This window comes from Taurulus bubalis (assembly GCF_910589615.1).
Source record: "Taurulus bubalis genome assembly, chromosome: 14".
Lineage (NCBI taxonomy): Eukaryota > Metazoa > Chordata > Actinopteri > Perciformes > Cottidae > Taurulus > Taurulus bubalis.
This window is the reverse complement of record NC_136602.1, coordinates 16,036,555-16,054,870: the sequence shown is the minus strand read 5'-3', so window position 1 is coordinate 16,054,870 and position 18,316 is coordinate 16,036,555. Positions and strand designations below refer to the sequence as shown.

Here is an 18,316-nt window from a genome sequence, read left to right as displayed (position 1 = left end):
TTTCCAAAGGGTTAGGTTAAGGAGAGCGAGGCAGATGAGATGTGAATCCAGACAGCTACTGTGTGGCTGCTGGATTTAACTGTCAACACGGCCACATGCTGCCGTGCGCTGTAGCAGCTGCTGCCCTGCTTTCCAGGCAACACTATCCTTACAGAAATGAGATCTGATTACTGAGGAACAGTGGAGGCTAAAGTTCACAGCACAATTGTCAACTTGCATGCTCAGTTTGTGCAGCAGTGAGTGGCTTTGCGTAGCCCCTCAATGGATAGTTAAGAGCCATCACAACACACCTCTGACATTTAGAGGACAAGCAGCCATGAATGCTAAAAGAAAGAGATTGGAAAACAAAGGGCAGAGCAGCAGAGGTTTAATCAATATTTTTTTTCTTCTCATTTCTTTCAATGTGAGTCAGTATCTCTTTGACAAAATGACCATAAAACATCAACCAAAATCATTGCATATCCTGTACAGAGGCGCTTCATTATTCACAGCAAAATCCATTTCAGACTATTTTCAATGCACGTCATCACCCAACCAACACGACTCATTTTACCCTCTTCAAAAATGGGAAAGGGCAAACAAAGGATCAGAAAAAGGTATACTGTAAAACATTATACTGCAATGTTCTTTTATAGTCTTGCTTCAGGCCATTTGATCAACTCTGCGTTAAAGGTCATTTCATTTAAGCATGGCAGCCTCTTCAGGGCCGGGTTAGATTTTCTGTTACGGGGCGCTGCTAAGCAGAATAACCTGCTGCTGTACATTTAACCTTGCACTCTACTTACCCTCTTTGTACTCATATTTTTAAAACTTAAAATGCAAGACTGACACTATTTATTGCACTTACATTGTCATACTCTCTGGTATGGATGTGTATGGCAGTCACAGTGAGAAATGCATTAGGTCCCAAAATTGAAGATGGACCTGAGGTTTTATTTAATTTGTGCCATTATTTCACTGATGTTTGACTGTGCATCAAACTATATCTGCAAGTTGGATTAGTATTGACTCATTTTAAGGAAATTAAAGGAGATGTCATTTGCTTAACATCCATTTGGCTTCATATAATGCAATTGTATTGTGACTAATGTCATTTGGACATTCTGGACACGGACCAACATCATCTTTACATAATAGACCTGAAAATGATAGATCAAACCCATTAAGGGAGTTGTGGTGGAGGGCTGTTTTTGGTGCATCTGTGCTGGGTGAGGCCCGGGGAAGCCGTCCAAATGTATATTTAATTTGCTGTGCATGAGGCTGATATACAGTGTCGGCCATCCAGATGGCAAAACCGCCGGATCCTGTAGTGCCACATCCATCACTTCAGCCTTGTGATTTGTTTTTCCTGGCGGGAGATCTTGACACTCTGCACTCACTGGCAGAGGTACGGGAATCAAGTAATCAATACTCCCTCTCTCTTCTTCCCACCTTACCACTCTCTCTCTCTCTCTCTCTCTCTCTCTCTCTCATTCTCATTCTCTTTCTTTCTCTCTCTCTATCTCTCTCTCTCTCTCTCTTTCTCTCCTTTCAACTATGTCCTTCAGATTTATTTGCAAGCAGAGAAGAGGAAGCAATGTGATGTGGGTGTACTAGATGTAGGTTAACTCCCTATAGAATAACCTGAGTGGAGGTGTATGCCCGTTCATATTTACATTTTTCTGTTTCCTTATTCAGGTCAGACCGCAACAGCCTGAGGCCTTCAACTCCATGCAAATGGATTTTTGTTTATCTCTTTCACAGAGAATCTTTGATTTCACAATGAAAGGTTCAATAATTGTAACCAGTTTTTTATGAAGTGAATCTGCATTTTAAAGCTAAAATTCAAGCCCGGAGAAAATTGTTAATGAAATATCTGCCCTTTAAAATCAGCATTACACAGACATAACTGTAAGGAACAGAAATCTGTCATTGCACCTTGATTGAGATTTTCAAATAAGTGACAGGGAGCCATGATGTATACTTTCATAACACCGCCATAAAAAAAATAATTTCCCCCTTTCAAGGACAATGGCTGTGTGTAGTTCTGTGTGAAGCTCAATTGTGCATGTATGCCATTTCTAAGTCCAATCCTTCTGTGATCTTATCAAAATATCAACCCTATGTTTTACTGTTAAATGAATCTCGTGTGTATAGTAGATGTAAGCCTCTGAATCAACGCTAAAATTAATTCACATGTTACTGGGCATCAGTCTGCCAGCCAGGATTAGTGTGTAGGTCAACATTTTGATGTGGTCATGACCTGGTTGGAATCCAATAACATTACCAATTCATGGTGTCCTCCTCCAATGCTTGACTTCTTTTTCACCCGTGACAATTCAATGTGGGCTATGTGAGGGGCTTACCATGCAATTTAGCCACTGTGATGAAAACTGACTGGTACCTTGGGTGGGATGTCTGGAAAGGACAGTGGAATCTTTGGATATCTTTTATTAAAGGAGAAATAACATGACCTATGCATGGGGTGATTTCAACACTGTGGTGATTTCGAAAATAAAAATAAAAGAGGTTTCCTGATGTAAATGACACCTTTTTCTTACGTTTTCCAGAAATACGGTATGTGTTTGGGAGAGTTCATTAACTCAGCAGAGTCAAGCTTACTGGTGCGTAGAGCATCATGCCCACAGGAAAGATGCTCCAATAGATGAAGCAAATAGAAGCAAATAAACAGATGTACCTGTAGTTCATTTTATGAAGGTACTTCTAAAATGCTAAAAGCAAAGGCCCAGGGCTTGCGATGCATCATTAATCTAGCGGTAAAGTGCAGAAGCCATGGTGAACCTAAAGCACAGCTCATTTATCTGCCCGCTCAGAGCAGCAGAGAGCACAGTCATATGAGATGTACTGAGAAAACCTGGGGAGACAGTGGGAGTATGGAACCCACAATAATGCAAAAAAAAGAGGTACTGGAGAGAGAAACCTGCTTTTAGTGTTCATACAACACATATGAACATGTTCATAGTTTCCAAGTAGAGTTCTTCTAATTGTTGTAGGTGTCAGGGGAGTTTTATATACAAAGACAAGAAAAGCTAAATAAATCTTGCTTGACTTTATAGCGGAGTAAAGTTATTGACTGACCTTGGCTCATGCACTGATTGAACCATCAATGGGGATGTGGACCAGGAAATTCCAACCTGACTCAGCCAAAGGCATCCTGGTGCGTTCTTTAGCACTGTCATGGTGGTTTTCGATCTCTGACGATTGATAATAGTCCTCCTTAATGAGAAGTCCCGGCCAAGCCGTGGTCTACATGCATGCTCACTAAAGCTTAGTCAGCGGTGTCATTCTGCCAGACAATAGGTTATCTACAACCCCACAAACACGTATCTGTTCCCCACCAATGCTCAACTACACATTGTCCAATGCCCCTTTCTAATATCTACAGTATGGCGTAGGTGGCTTTACTATAACGCTCTATATTTGTACACTTCTCCCCTGAATGCCCGTTTTCCCCTGTAAATCCTCGCATGGAGAGGAAGGGAGGGCTGCTCTTCAGGGTGCTGCTAACCCGGAGCTCAAGAGCAAGAGACACCTTCTCTGTGATAACCTGTCGGCATGTCTCTAAGGAGAGCCGTGGGTTTTCACATTGTTTTCTCTCTGGTCTAATTTGATGAATGCTCTCTGGCACACAACATGTCTCTTTGGAGACAAGCTGAAAGTCAGGAGGACGCTGAAGGCATCTGAAGGGTTTATCCAAACCATGCCTCTGCTGTCCCGGTAATGTATTCCACTGAGGATGCATGCAGTATTTTTTTTCCTCTCTCCTTTTGTTCCCCCCCCTCCCTCTTGTAAGCCCTGTTTTTGTCCAATATAAGCCCTTGCTTTGCACATCTCTCTCTCTCTTTCTTGTTATATAGCTGATCTGTAACAATAATACAATGTATGTTGTTTTACTCAATGTCTGTATTCTGTTGCTTATCACGACTTGTACGACTTATTTACTTGTGTAAATCCCAATACTTTTTCAGAATGCCAAAAATGTGCTATCATCAGCCAGTCAATTCTGGGTTGATTGAAAAATCAAACAGGAAATAGCTTGGCTCCACACTATCACAACACATAAAAAACCTTCCTGTCTACTAAACTACAAGCAGACCTGCAGATTCTATCTCATAACTTCTTATCTTTCTCCTTCATTTCCACAACTCATATACTCACACAAGCCATTAGTTGTAACATGTAGAATGTTGTCTATTGCAGTGTTTGTAATAATCTTTTATTCTTATACCACTTTAAATGGAGCAGGTTTTAGAAACATATTGTGTATGAAAAAGTGATTGGTGGAATATTATTGCTTCACTAATTATGACGCTGAGAATATCTATTGAAAATATATTTGTATTTTGTGTTAGATAGAACTTTTCTGTCAGAAAAAAATAAATAGCAAATAAAGAGCAGAGCACCATTTTACTATACGTATATATATATATATATATATATATATATGTATAAAAAAAGAAAAATGACCAGAAGGGCAGCGCAATGCCAGGAAAAAAAAACAATAACTGCTACAATATTGTTTGATACATTTTTTTTCTTCTTCTTTCTATTAACTCATGATAATCCTGGATAAACCATATCACGGTTTCACTCAGGACTCCAATGCTACAGGTGTTACTCATATCTCGTCTCTAGTTGGTAATTGAAGCCAAAGCTCCAAATGCCTCTAAAAGCAGAGGAATCAGCCTTCCCTATGTTCCTGTACGAACCGTGGGCCATTATTTCTCATGCTGACTCTGATTTACGATATTGGCCCCGCTAGTGTCCAGATCTGACCAGAGTTGTAGTCTGCACAGACTAATTGGGAGGAGTTTGTTGTCCTAAACCTCACTCTTGCAGCAACACATCATTAGAGTGCCAGTGTGAGAGGGCGGGGGGGAGAGAGAGAGGCGGTGGGACGGCGGATAGAAACGTCTCATGGTTAGACACGGCATGGCAGCCATCACACTGCAGGAGCAGCTCTTATCAGAACGCCTGATGACATCCAAGTATCTAACTTAGCACCCTGGAACTAGGTCGATGTTGATGAATAATTTAGTCCCAGATACTCAACAGATTCCAACTGAATAATGAAGGTGTGTGGGCCTTTAAGATGGAGTTCAGCTCAGTGTATTGCCTGGCCTTCGCCCACTCTCTTCCTGCTGCTGGTCTGCCAAGCTGTCAACATCATGGACACACACAGACACAGACTATAGCAAGGCTGAAAGACAATGGAGTGACATTATCGCTATCACAGCACAGCTGTGCAGCATACAGTGAATGGTTTATATTTATTCATGTGTTAAAAACTTCTGAGACATTTTTTTTTAAAATTAAATAAAAGCTCTGATGTGGGGCTTCACGGTGGCACAACAGATTGCCACTGAGACTGAGTGAGTAGGGAATAGAGGACAACCAGCTGGGTAAAAATGGTGTCCAACTCTCTGCCGTTACCTCGCTGAAGAGGATTTACATGAGATTCTGAGATTCTCAGCAAATGGCTCAACAAAGCTTTAAAACAGGAACTTCTATATAAACAAATGAATGCAAAAGAGCAACCAATATTTCATTATTTTTCTCAGAAAATGAATTGTTGAGATGTGACTGAAATATTGTCAACTGAGTGTTTCTGAGCACTGCACTAATCTGTTCCCATATCAAATACAGTCCTGTCATAATAGCAAAGTCTTACACCAACAAATCATGTTTGAAATCCCACACGTCTGGACATTACACACCTTTGACCTGTTTGAAAGTGTTGTGCTGCTATTACTTATGGAGTAGAAAAATGCTAAAACATAACTAAAAAGATATAATAGGCACATTTGAGAAAAACTAGAAAGTGTTTGTTAGCATAAGCCTACGTTAACACACTGAAACTACATTGTCATATTTTTTTGATAAACATACTGTTCTGCAAACAACAATCCTGACAATCAATCTTTTGTAACTCCAACAACCTCAATCAGAAGAAAATCAAAATACGAGGTCACTACACTCACCATAACCACCATCTTTATTCTCCAAAGCTGTCAGTAATGACCTGAGTGAGTAGGCCACTGAGGGCATTCTGTAGGTAGTGCAATTCTTCAGTGCACCGGAGAATTCATGCTAAAAAAGATGCAGGCATTTCTCAAAGGCAATTAACTCAGAGTAATTGGTATCTCCTCCTTTCTGTTTTATGTTTTTTTTTTCTGCTTGTGTATGCCATAGCGTTAAACTGGCCGTGGTGGACATCTGTTTTCACTTGCTAAGTTATGAGACACTGTCCCTATTGGGAGAAAGGCTTTGCTTTATTTAAAACGAAGCAGATGTTGCTGCAACTGGACCTCAGGCAGAGTATCAGAGTGTCATTAAAAAAAGAATGGTCGGAGGCTCTCCATCTCCTCCCCTGGTACCCACATGTTCCTGTCTTGCCATACATCTTCCTCAAGGCTTAAGTCACTGCACCCCAGACAGTCTAACAAGGCGCTGGGAGGCAACTCCACACACCTGGTACACTCACAGCGCACAGTGTGGAAACATACAGGCATAGCTTCACACAGAAACACACACATGCCAAAACTGGTAATGACATACATTTTTTCTTAAATGTCAACAGTTTGATGGATTCAATATTTCAAGAAACAGTTCTTTGTTAATGTGTATGTCCTCAACAGAGCACTGGATTTCATTATTACTGAGGTGTGTAAAGGTTGTTGCTAATATAACTGTGTGATGATGCGTTTCTTATTGTGGGAGGAAAGTCAAAGGAATGAATACAGTAAAAACGGCCAGATTTTGTGTCTAAAAATGAAAAAGAATCGAATAAAAAGGCTTGAAAATGAGTGAGCAGTGACAGGGCAATTGCTGGTTTGGTGTACGGGCCCAGAAAAGCTATCCTGTGACAAATGAAAGGCTGCCTTTGAGAGAGCGACACAAAGGGACAGGTAGGGGGTAAAGGAGGAGTGTAACGGTGTACTGTACAAGTGGCTATGGATGATGTAAATAGAGAGCTGCTTCTAAATGTACACATGCCTGTGCCCTCATTAAATGCAGTCCCTCTCTGGGACCTGAGAACACTGCTGTGTGAGGACTCCTTTTAATGTGACGGTTTCAAGGCACTGCTGCGCCGCTTTGTAGATGTTTCTCGAGTCCCTCCGCAGGACCACGCTCAACTTATTTCCCAGGAACAGTCATCCGCATGGCCTTAATGAAAATTCAACACTTAGCAAAGTGCGTGATGCGGCTCAGGCACCGAGGTAACCAGGAAAGATGTCTGCTTGCGTGGGAGGAAACACAATCCATTTCCCAATCAGTGCCTGCGTCAAACTATCACCATGTCACTCACTGACTCAGAGTGAACCATGTGTGACCATTCCACCTCTCATACAACCCGAGACTCGAGACATTCTGTGCAACTAATGATACACAGTTGATATTTTGATTTCTAATTAAGCAGGGGGCTTATTATGTATTACTGGGGACAAATAAATAATGTACACACAATATGGACGAGTGCCTGTAGACACCTCACAGCGCAGAGAGAGAGCACATTGAGCGGCTGCCATGTAAGATACAGCTTCAAGCAGATTACACAGGCGAAGGCTGGATGCCTTCTGCTAGCGACATGCTCTAAATGATAAAATCTTAATATGAAATTCATAACACTATCTGCCTCCATCTACCTCCTACGCTACCCCCTCTTGTTCTCTCATTTCTTTTTCTCTTGCCTATGCGTAAACACGGCTGCATAGAAGTATATTACATGGTCGACTTTGTCCCTCCCCCTTACCCCTGCTTTCACACTTCTCAGATAAATGAAATCTGTCTGCATTGAAGCATTTTTCCCTCTGGATGCCCTGATATTTTCCTTATCTGAAATCGAATCTGGTGCTCTGTGCACGTCTGTAGCTCGCCTTGGTAGTAATCTGGCCTGAGAGCAGAGAACTGCCCTGCAGGAATATCATACACTAAGGATAAGCTAGCGAGTGAGGGAGGAATAACAATTACCAGAGAATGGCTTGTAATCATGCCGCTTTCTATCTAAATGCTAACATACATCACATTTGTCATTTTGGGGAAACTGTTTGGTTCATTCCAAAGTGATGATGAAATTATTCTTTTTCTTGTTCGTTTCCCTCAAAATGCTAAGAATAGCTGACAAATATAGGCATGCGTCTGTGTGTGTTTTGGGAAAGAGCGTGGCAGAAGCAAGATATGTGCAGCTTGGCCACAAATCACTGTCTTCCTGACTTCACCTGCGTCCTGACATGCAGTCCCAGTCCCTCATCAGGTGACAGCAACAAATTTGTCAACTTAATATAGATGCCATCACTGCTGAGATGAATGTAAGCGGGTCTCAGTCCCGTGAGTAACGTTTGCAAAAACATGACATGAGGAAAGAGGAAGAGAAGCTTTGCCCTACAACAGCAGACCAGGTCGCCTTTAGCTCCCACAGAGCATCTTCATAATCAGATTCCTATCCTCCGTGCCTGGATGTGTCAGTGCCAAAAACTAATGAGCAATGATATTCAGAAGAGACGTGATAAAAGACACAGTATTACATTTCTGGGCGGAATCTAAAATTGTAGTAATATAAATTCTCAGTTGCCAGAAATTACGTTGTCTCTCAAGATAAATATATTTTTCATCACTAATCCATTCCTGTGGCAGTGTTGTAATGCAAGACGAGAGTCGTTTGACTGGATCGGCTCTTAATTATGAATAGATAGTTTATTATTATTTTTTGACTTGTCATTCAGCTTTTTACTTTTTTATTTTATCATATTTATCTTTAAAGGAATAAACTCATATTTTGTGAAAATATTATTATTTGGTCTCCTGCCAAGAGTTTGAGGAGAACATTGATGCCACTTTAGTCCATGTCTGTATGCTTAATAAGAAGATGGAGCCACCAGCCATTTAGCTGAACTTAGCATAAAGACTGGAAACTGGGAGAAACAGCTAACTTGGCTCGGTTAGAAGATAAATAAATTAACTTACCAGCGCTGCTACAGCTCACATTTTATCTTGAATGTTTAATTCGAACAAAAACAAAAGTGTAAAACACATTCACTTTCCCAAACCCCCCCCACCACCAAATCTCCTTTTTACACATGTATTTGTACTGATTAAGGGGCCGTTCACACCAGACGCAACTCTCAAAAACGCGTCGCTAGCAAAACCATTGTTTCCCTATGGTACGGCGCGTCTTTCATGCGCGCTTTTTAAATGCCGCGCGACGCGTTTTTCTAGCGTTTTTTCGGCGCGCTTAAAAGTTGAAATATTCTCAACTTTAAGCGCCTTCCGCGGAGTCGCACAGCTCATCAATGTCACACTTGGCCAGGGCAGCCAATCGGATGAAGCAAGAGGCGGGCTTTATTACTTCACAACTTCCTTCCTGTTTTCGTGTGGCATGAACTTTGACGAGGCATTAATATTAGCGATCTTTAACTACCGCCTGGCAGGTAAAGATCGCCCGGCTACTGCCCGGCAGAAAGATCCGGGCGGTAACCGGGCAAAAATCACCCGGCTACTGCCCGGCAGTTAATAATCGCCCGGTTGCGCACGCAGACCCGCTTCATAGGCGCACCGGGCTGTTTTTTGTTTTTTGGCTGGTGCGTTTTTGCCAAGGCGTTTTTGAAGCGGCTGCGCTTTTAAAAATCGCGCCTGGTGTGAACGGCCCCTAAGACGAGTAAACGTGTTAATTAGTGAGCTACGGATGTGCTGGCAGGCATACATTGTTATCTTTGAAGAGAGCCAATGCTAGCTGGTTCCCGCCTTTGTGCTAAGCTAAACTTACTGACGTAACTTCATATTTACTGTACAAACATGAGAACTGAACATCTAACTCTTGGCAAGGGAGAACCTATTTCCCAAAATGTCTACCTATTCATTTCAACAAAGTTAGATAAAAATTGTAAGCACTCGTTGGCTTGATTGAGTTACATTCCTTCCCGTGGTCATTTGTCCATTACTCTCTTCTCTCGTCCACTTGCCTAACAAACAAACTGGCTTCATTTGCTGGCATGCGGATGTCTTTATTTCATTTCTGTACCTCCTGGAATGTGTTTTACCTTAATTTAATCTATGTGGTAATGACATTACTGTAAATTATCCCCGCCTTCCATCCCTGAAATTGGCTTTGTTGCACTGGATCTGGTGTTCAACATCAGAAGATGGCTGCTCTCTGAACAGAAGCAGCCATCTTGATATGTGTACAGTACGATCTTAATCTCAGCTGGAGACTCAATTGCCACGCTGGTATGAAACTCCAGACACAGAAAATTAGATAGATGAGCGTAGATTTACACTCAGCTCAAGGTCTTCTGGTTTAATAATGTTCCTTCCAACCAAATACATTTTTTACAACTGAAGGGATAGATAAAGAGTTTTATCTGAAGATAACGCAATACATTTGACAGGCATTGCTTGTATCATAAATAAAAGCGCTTTTAGATGCATAAGCCTGTGTCAGTTTATGGCTGACACTTTCTACCAGCTTTTGTAAAAAATATTTTTAAAAGTGAAGAGAGCTCAGCTCAGTGAGCAGTTAGCAGAGCGCTTGTGTTCATGAATGTGATGCTTAAACCAGCTGAGCGAAGAATCTTGCAGGTGGGAGCAATGCCCCGTAGGACAAATTGTATCTTATGTTCAACAGTTGGTCCAGGGCTATTTTGTTCTTCTACAAATCATACTGTACCAGCAAATGTCCTGAGACAACAATATGGTCGATAAAACATGCTGTAAAGCTGTCAGTATCTCCTCTACGCACAATCTAACACTTTATGAAATAGAGACAACATTCACACTGCGTAGGTTTCATTTTTGTCATCCAAACAGACTTAGTGGGACGATCAGTCCTCTGTAAGGCTGCCAGTAGTGCACAACCTGCAGAAGCAAAGGCAGTACATATGAAGTACTTGGCTGTAACAATTTTAGAATCCTTTAAAACAAGCAAAAAGGAAATTAAGCACCAATTGAGGACAAGGCATCCTGGGGCCCTAAGTCAGCTATTTTTCAATTATTGTACCTGCTGCAGACGTTCAACAAATCAGGTGAACGCATGTTAACACACACTGGCATGCATGTGTTCAACCCCTGCCAAGGTGGACTGGATCAACGAGTCACATGGCCTCCATGTGTACAACACGGTGTTGAAGGGCAGCTTCCATAATGGCCCCCGGTGAGGCTTAGATGATGGATATGGTCTGTCGCTGGAAGTGAACGCCGCAGCCTGGGGCCACCGTGGGTCTGTGGGGTTACCTTCGTTGCCATCTGTCAGCACTGGGTGGGCATAAACCCATGACTTGGGCCTGGGGCAGTACACACCAGGACCACCTTCAACAGGACACACCTCACTTTAGGGACAAGGTGGGGAGGTCAGCGAGACAGACGAGTGCTGCACTGGAGAGCTGTCTATCTACATACAAGGCAAATCAACCCGTTTCTGCTCTCACCCAATGATCGTTACACATGAATACATGGTTTTCAGTTTCTTCGGCTTGGATAGGGGGTGACGCCAAGCCTTTTCACGACAGAATATATGACAATGATAACAATAAGCATAGAACAAAAATATAATAGTGCATCCGTCAGTGAAGCAAGCCATTTCATAGAAATTGCTGTTTTTTTCCCTCAAGCTTAGAGAATCTCAGTAGCATGATGGTCAAATCACATACATCTGCATTGCAGAGGAAATCTTATCCCAATATATTAGTAATATATTACTATTAGTAATATATTACTATATTATCCCAAGGATGTTTTCTTTCTGTGAATAATTGAAGGCACCACAACCTCACAGGGCAGCGACACTCGAAGATAAACATTGCAGTCAGTGTGACAGCTAGGTTTACTATCCTGAGTGGAATAGGACTCATCAAACATCACTGAATCCTTCTCCCTGTTAATGTGGATCATTATGTGTTTCCTTAGTAACCTCTCTGTTAGTCGTGCATGTGACTGGTTTCAAATTGGTGAGCATACAGAGGTAGAAATTAGAAAACAAAAGTGTGTCTGCTTTTCGTCTGACATCCTTTTAATACAAATAGGAGACAAGAGAGAGAAAAAAAAACAATAATCTCTGCAAATCAATTAATTTCCCATTCAGCTCCACTCAGTGCAGGCATGAATATTACAATCTGGCTCAGATTTAAACTGATTTGATCTTGTCATCATGTGAAATAAGGAAAATGAAGTAGGGTCCAGCTAATCTGAAAGTAATGCTAACTTCGATAAATGTTCAGTAATTCTTCAGAGGAGCACTTCCTTCATTCAAAACATTTTACGGTTTCTTTTTTTCTGTAATCTTTTTCTGTTTAACAACATTTTATCACATACAAACATACAGATACAAGTGAATCCAAGCCAAATATTTTCACCAACCAAAAAAGAAGGAAATAAAAATAAAGAGGATAAAAAGAGATGAGGAATAGTTTGATATTTGACTTTTCAAAACCATGATTTTCCTTTTTTTCATTACAGTTTAATTCTAAGGGGATTGGGCTCCAGGTGGGTTATTACCACATGTGTGGGAGATAGGCTGGGCAGAATCTGCATTTCATTTAACCGTCATCTGAGTTCGCTCGTGGACAAATAGAATACCATTTACCTTCAACAGCCTGGTATCTTTTCTCTGTCTCTATGACTTTCAACCAAAAGCAATACAAGCCGTCTTTCACAGAATTCAGCAGTTGCAGAATGGTGTGTACTGTATGCGAGTCGTGATCACATGACTGACACCAGCACAAACACAGATGGGTACAACTCCTAATGCCATGAAACAAACAAAGTAAACCCATGCTTTTTATTCTAAAATAAAATGAGCAGGAACCTTCATCTTAACTGCCAGCTATTCAGAACACAGTTCTGCCTTTCTTGTTAAATGCTTGCATTTCTTTCATTAGTTGACAAGAAAAGGGCCTTTTGAATAGTTAATAATATGTCTGTTAATCAAAAACAACTTAATGTACTATTGCGAGCAGTTTGTGCATTAAAATCTTGGTCAAATTTAAATGAAATGTAAAGAATCTGGTGACCATTTTGCTCTGAGCCAAAATACATAACCAAAATGGTTAATCTTGAACAAAAACCAAGGTCGACCAGAAGAGTATGCAAGCAGAGCCGGATCTATGCAAAGGCATTCTAGGCATAAGCAGACATAGGAGTAGAGAACAACTACATAATGAAATTATATGTTTAACATTATCTGCTGTAGAATACATTACAATGATATATGGAATAAATACATAACATACATAGGCTATATGAAGACATTAGACTGACTTATAATGGTGGATTATGGGGCTTATTTTCTCTTGAAGAGAGAAAAGCTTGAAAATTATTGTGTCACTTTTCTAACTTTTGATTCGGAAGGAAATAGAGCAGCCACTTGCTTTGACCGTATGGAGTAGAGAGAGAGCTGGTGCATCCTCCAGGGCGGTGTCCCGAGGGATACACCTGACTCTGGAGAGCTGGTCAGTGGGTGCAGGGTCTCTTTTTTTTCCATTCAGTCAACCTCCTACTGGGAATGGTGGGAGGCTCTCAATTAACTTAATGCTACTGACATTTAAGTCTTCACATATAAAAGTAAAATAAATTATCCATTCGCCATCTTTTCTCTTTCATAGTTGTCTGTTTAACAGCATAACTGCTCTCGACTACCAAAAAAGAGTATACAAATGACAACGTTGGCCATAACCTGGAACATAAACTACAGTACTACTTACAAGTTCAGGGTATGGGAAGCAAGTGAAAAGCGCTACACAATAATTAGTGTAGTTGAAAAGAGAACTGAATTAAATCTAAATTTCTGTTTAATCATAAGTGACTTCAAAAAGGCTTTTAATAGCAGTCGACTGTACATTTATGAACGTTTAAATTAACTTACAACAGGTAGAACATGTATCTGCAGGATTTGTCTTTCTTTGGATGGTGGTTTTAGATATTTGGTTTTGATGTTGACTTGCTCATATTCAAAGTGTACCAATAGATCATGTATCTAAAATTAATAAAGACTGAATCATCCTTAATATCATATCCAAGTATCACATTATGTAGCAGAAATAAAGAACCTGCACTGCATAAGAGCAGTTGCCTGAGTAGTGCTTAATACCCAAGATAAGTCTCAGGTCTGAGTATCGATGCATGCAGGATTAGTATTAAAGCTAGGCTGTGCAGATTTATTGCAGATTTAGCTTGTAAAACAATAATCCCTACTGGTATCAAGACAATCACAACAATGCCTGAAGGTAGTAGCAGAGAGAAAAAAAGAGACATAGTGCATGGATGATAATAAAAGAAGAGAAGCTGCAAACTGAGCAGTTATTGGATACTAAGTTGCAGAAGATTTTTCACCACAAGATTACCGTGACGCTAAGTTTATTATAGTGTTTTTGTAAGAGCCAGGGAAGAGGCTACAAGGTATTCAACACTGCACTGAAAGTGTAGCAGTGCAGCGTGCCAATCTTCGATTATCCCTGTGAATTATAGTGAGGCCAGGTTTTTAGCCCCTCGTCTCAGGGCCCCAGACAAACAGAGCCACTACCAGCCAGATCAGCCGGAACTGAACCATGTGCTGTGAGTGCAAATTAAATGGCCCTCACAATGCGTTTTGAATGTTCCTCACTACCCCTGAACGACCATTACACCCACCTCACCTAGGGTTAATTCAGAAATAGAAGGGCCAATTGGCTATTTGGTGGCAATGATGTGACATCGTGGCCATTCATTCCCTCTAGGGACAGGCTATAATCTGCATTTCTTGAAAGCAGCAACAAACTCCGAAACAGAAAATGCACTCTGCAAAAAGGCTATGAAAGAACTACTTCTACTGTATGTTATGTTTAAGGCATACTGTACCATATTGGCCCAAACTAGATAACGCTTTGAAAAAGTGAGTTTTCAAATTCAAATGCCCGAGAGTAGAAATGCTAATGATCTTGGTGATCCACTGAATTTCAAGTTAGTGCCAGCAGCAGGTGAAGGTTGAAATGTTCTCAGGGAAATACCTTGACATCTAATGAATTAATGATTGACACAAAGGTTTGTACCGACAGTCATGGCTGCCGGACAATGTAGCCGGACTGGTGATCCCTTGACTTTTCCTATTCCACCACTTTGAGATTGATGTTTTTGGTTTTGAGTTAATTTTGAAAACTATTGTTTGTGGTTGTACATTCTTATGACCATGTACAATATTTGTATATCACATTTTCTAACATAACAAAAAGGAAGAAAGAAGAAATAAGCTCCCCTTAAGGTTTCATCCTTTCTTTTCCCTCGTTAAAGATTTTTTTCTAATCCAATGTGAGGTCCCGGGACAGAGGATGTCTTATGTGTACAGATTGTAAAGCCGTCCGAGGCAAATCTGTAATTTGTGATTTGGGGGCTATAGAAATTGAACTGAATTGCAAGACTTTATAATACAACATGTATGTCCTTGTGTCTCTCCATGATGCTCGAACCAACACCAACTTTAGAAGGTGTTGCTGCAGACAGCACTGGAGGTGGATGGCAGCCTCACACTATGGCTGCTTGTGAGATTTATATACTGTATGTCTGCTGGCCAGAGTTCATAATACAGAGCAATGTAGGTGAGGATCCATCACTGTCAAGAGCTCTCAATTGCTCCTCCAGATAGCAGGCTTTCGTCTTTTTTTAGCTGGGAGGGTAACGGCTACATAGGGCGCCATCTCTAATCCTTGAGTGCTTTTGATTAAGCATCATCGGGTGTTAAATGCTATCTTTCTACAACTTGACATTTCCTTTCATTTTGTTCACCAGCAATTAAAAAAGCTGCACACAACATGTTGTTGTATTGGCTTTGGCTTGCATGTGTTACGTATTTATTAAATACATCACAACGATATTCAGCACTAGCACATTTGCAGTAGTTGTCAAGTGTTACCTAAATATATCAATAAAAAAATAACAATTTCCACAACTTTTTTGAAAAACAAGAATTACCACCATGCGGTTTTATGCTAAGACATTCATGTCTTTCCAAAATATCGTCGCTACATTTTATCTGAATAGACATTTGTGTGAAATTGTCATAATTAGTATTTGTTTTCTTGAGTTACGGCCAATGATGTGTTGAGAGGTCACAGAGACCTATGATCCTTAAATCCGAATCACATCATCGTTGAGTCCCTGTGGACGTTTGCAACAAACTTCAAGGCGTGCCTGAGAAATCGGTGCAAAAAATGACCTTAACCTTTATCCTCCAAAATGGAATCAGTTCTTCCTCGAGTTGGACGCGGTAAGGAGGGACAAACCAAAACACATAATGGGCCTCATTTACTAATATTTGCGTAGAAATGTTCTCTCTTTCAAAACTAAGCAAGAACATTGTGCACTTACAAAATCCGTCGGATTACCGTCGGATTCATGACATGTGCGCACGAGCCAATTATTCTGCTAATGAATCATAGTCATTCTAAATTGACAGGCTTGTGTACATTATTGGTAATCAGCATACTGCCATATCCCCATTTCTCAATAGAAGAAAATATGTTTGCCTAGAGATTTGTCAAGAAGAAAGCAGTAAAACTGTTGTAAATGAGGGAATCATCGCCGCTACTTAAAATATAAAACAACTACTGAAGAAACGGAGACAATAGTGTCCGAGGTGGAAAGCAGAAAAGGCACAGTTTTCTGACGTTCTTCCACAGGGTTAACGGTGATAAATAAAAAAAAGAAGCTTGTGCTGCGAGGCAGTAAATGTTGTGTCCCCTAAGATAAGGATTGTAGCTCAGGTAAAAAAAAAAAAAGGTTTGATATTTAACTTTATGCCAAAGTAAGTATGAACAGAACAGAAGAAAAATAAGAAAACAGATGGAGGACAAGCACCATCTGATTCGTCAGCCCAGGATGAGAGACTCCTTGTTATTATTGGACAAACATCCATGTGGGGATATGTCGAAGAAATAAGGGGTGAATTGATGACATCCAAGCATGGACGTTCAACCGAGAGGTAATTTTTTTTCATAATAATATAAGCGCTGTACCAAATAGTTTGAAGCTCCATTCATAACATTAAAATTTCAACTACAATGCTGAATGCTGCGCACATTTTAGCATTTCATTCTGTTAATTCTGTATTTCTTGCAGATAAAGATCAGGTTACACAATATTATTAGTTTTATTCTATTTGGAGAATACAATTTCAGTTTTTGGCTGTGTTGTTTCCTACATTGATCCAAACATTTTCAATAGTCAAAACGTATTAAAAATTAGCAATATTTTTTTTTCGAACGAAATATTATGCATCAATCCACATTTGTTGCCTTTTAAAAACAGAAGTTGTCACTGTGGTCAATAACTGTTGCCGGCAAGCTCCTGAATGAACTTGGCCGTCTAGCAGAAATGTAATGGCGCTATAAATTACATCTGTATAAACACAATAACATCAAATCATATTTTTCGTTTTTATTAGTTTGATAACGCCATACAATAGGATGCAGGGCCATAACCATTCTGCTATCACACAAATTAAACTGATTAAAACATTTGCTTAAGGACCATGGAGACAGATTAACAAGAGCTAGGTCACCATTAAGCTAATAGTGCCTGACCATTGGCAGCTAGTGGTGTAATGCAACTAAGTGCATTCATTCAAGTGTTGTACTTAAGTACAATTCTATGGTGCTTGTCCTTGAAATGTTCTGCTATTTTATACTTCTAATTAACTACAACTTGGATGGAAATATTGTACTTTTCACTACATTGCATTTAATACACTTTTCATATTAGGATTTAAAAACCCATAATGATCTTGTAAAACACAAAGCTATATATTATTGTGATAAAGTAAATTAAGCCACCCTATAATATATACATACAATTAATACAATCAGCTCAGTTGGCTTCAATTTTGCATGCTGTTTGCATGTTAATGCATTACTAATAATAAACAAATAGTACTACATATAAAAATGTAACAGTGAGCATGTGTACTTTTCAGTGGCGGGCCGTGGATTTTCTACCTGCGCTTCAGTTTGGGTTCAAAGTTTACATCAGCAGATATAGTACTGTCTATTAAAAATGTGTTCTCCAATTAGCACAAAAAAAGTTTACTTTGGGGAATCAAAAATGTTCCTAAGCAATTACATAAAGCAGAGGTAGGAATAGTCTAAAACCAATCCGTCGACAAGGGAAGCAAGACGCCCTTCTAGGTGTCTGTGTACGGTAGCTGGTACTGTTTGTGACTGCATGCAGAAGTAGATGGTTCATAGAAGAGGTTTAATTGGATGTGACCAGGCCCCGCTTCAGGAAGCAGACAATTCATTAAGACATGACAGTCAGCCTCAAACAGTAAGCTACCTTCTCTACGTAGAGCAGGAAGCCACTT

At 40.3% G+C, this 18,316-nt stretch overlaps 1 protein-coding gene across 10 annotated transcripts in view; it reads right to left on the bottom strand.

Annotated features, from left to right (window-relative positions):
* Positions 1-18,316, bottom strand: part of LOC306746766 (neurexin-1a-like) — a gene marked incomplete at both ends in the record, with an annotated part of 231,168 nt that overhangs the window by 11,903 nt on the left and 200,949 nt on the right. The gene's annotated exons all lie outside the window — the stretch shown is intronic.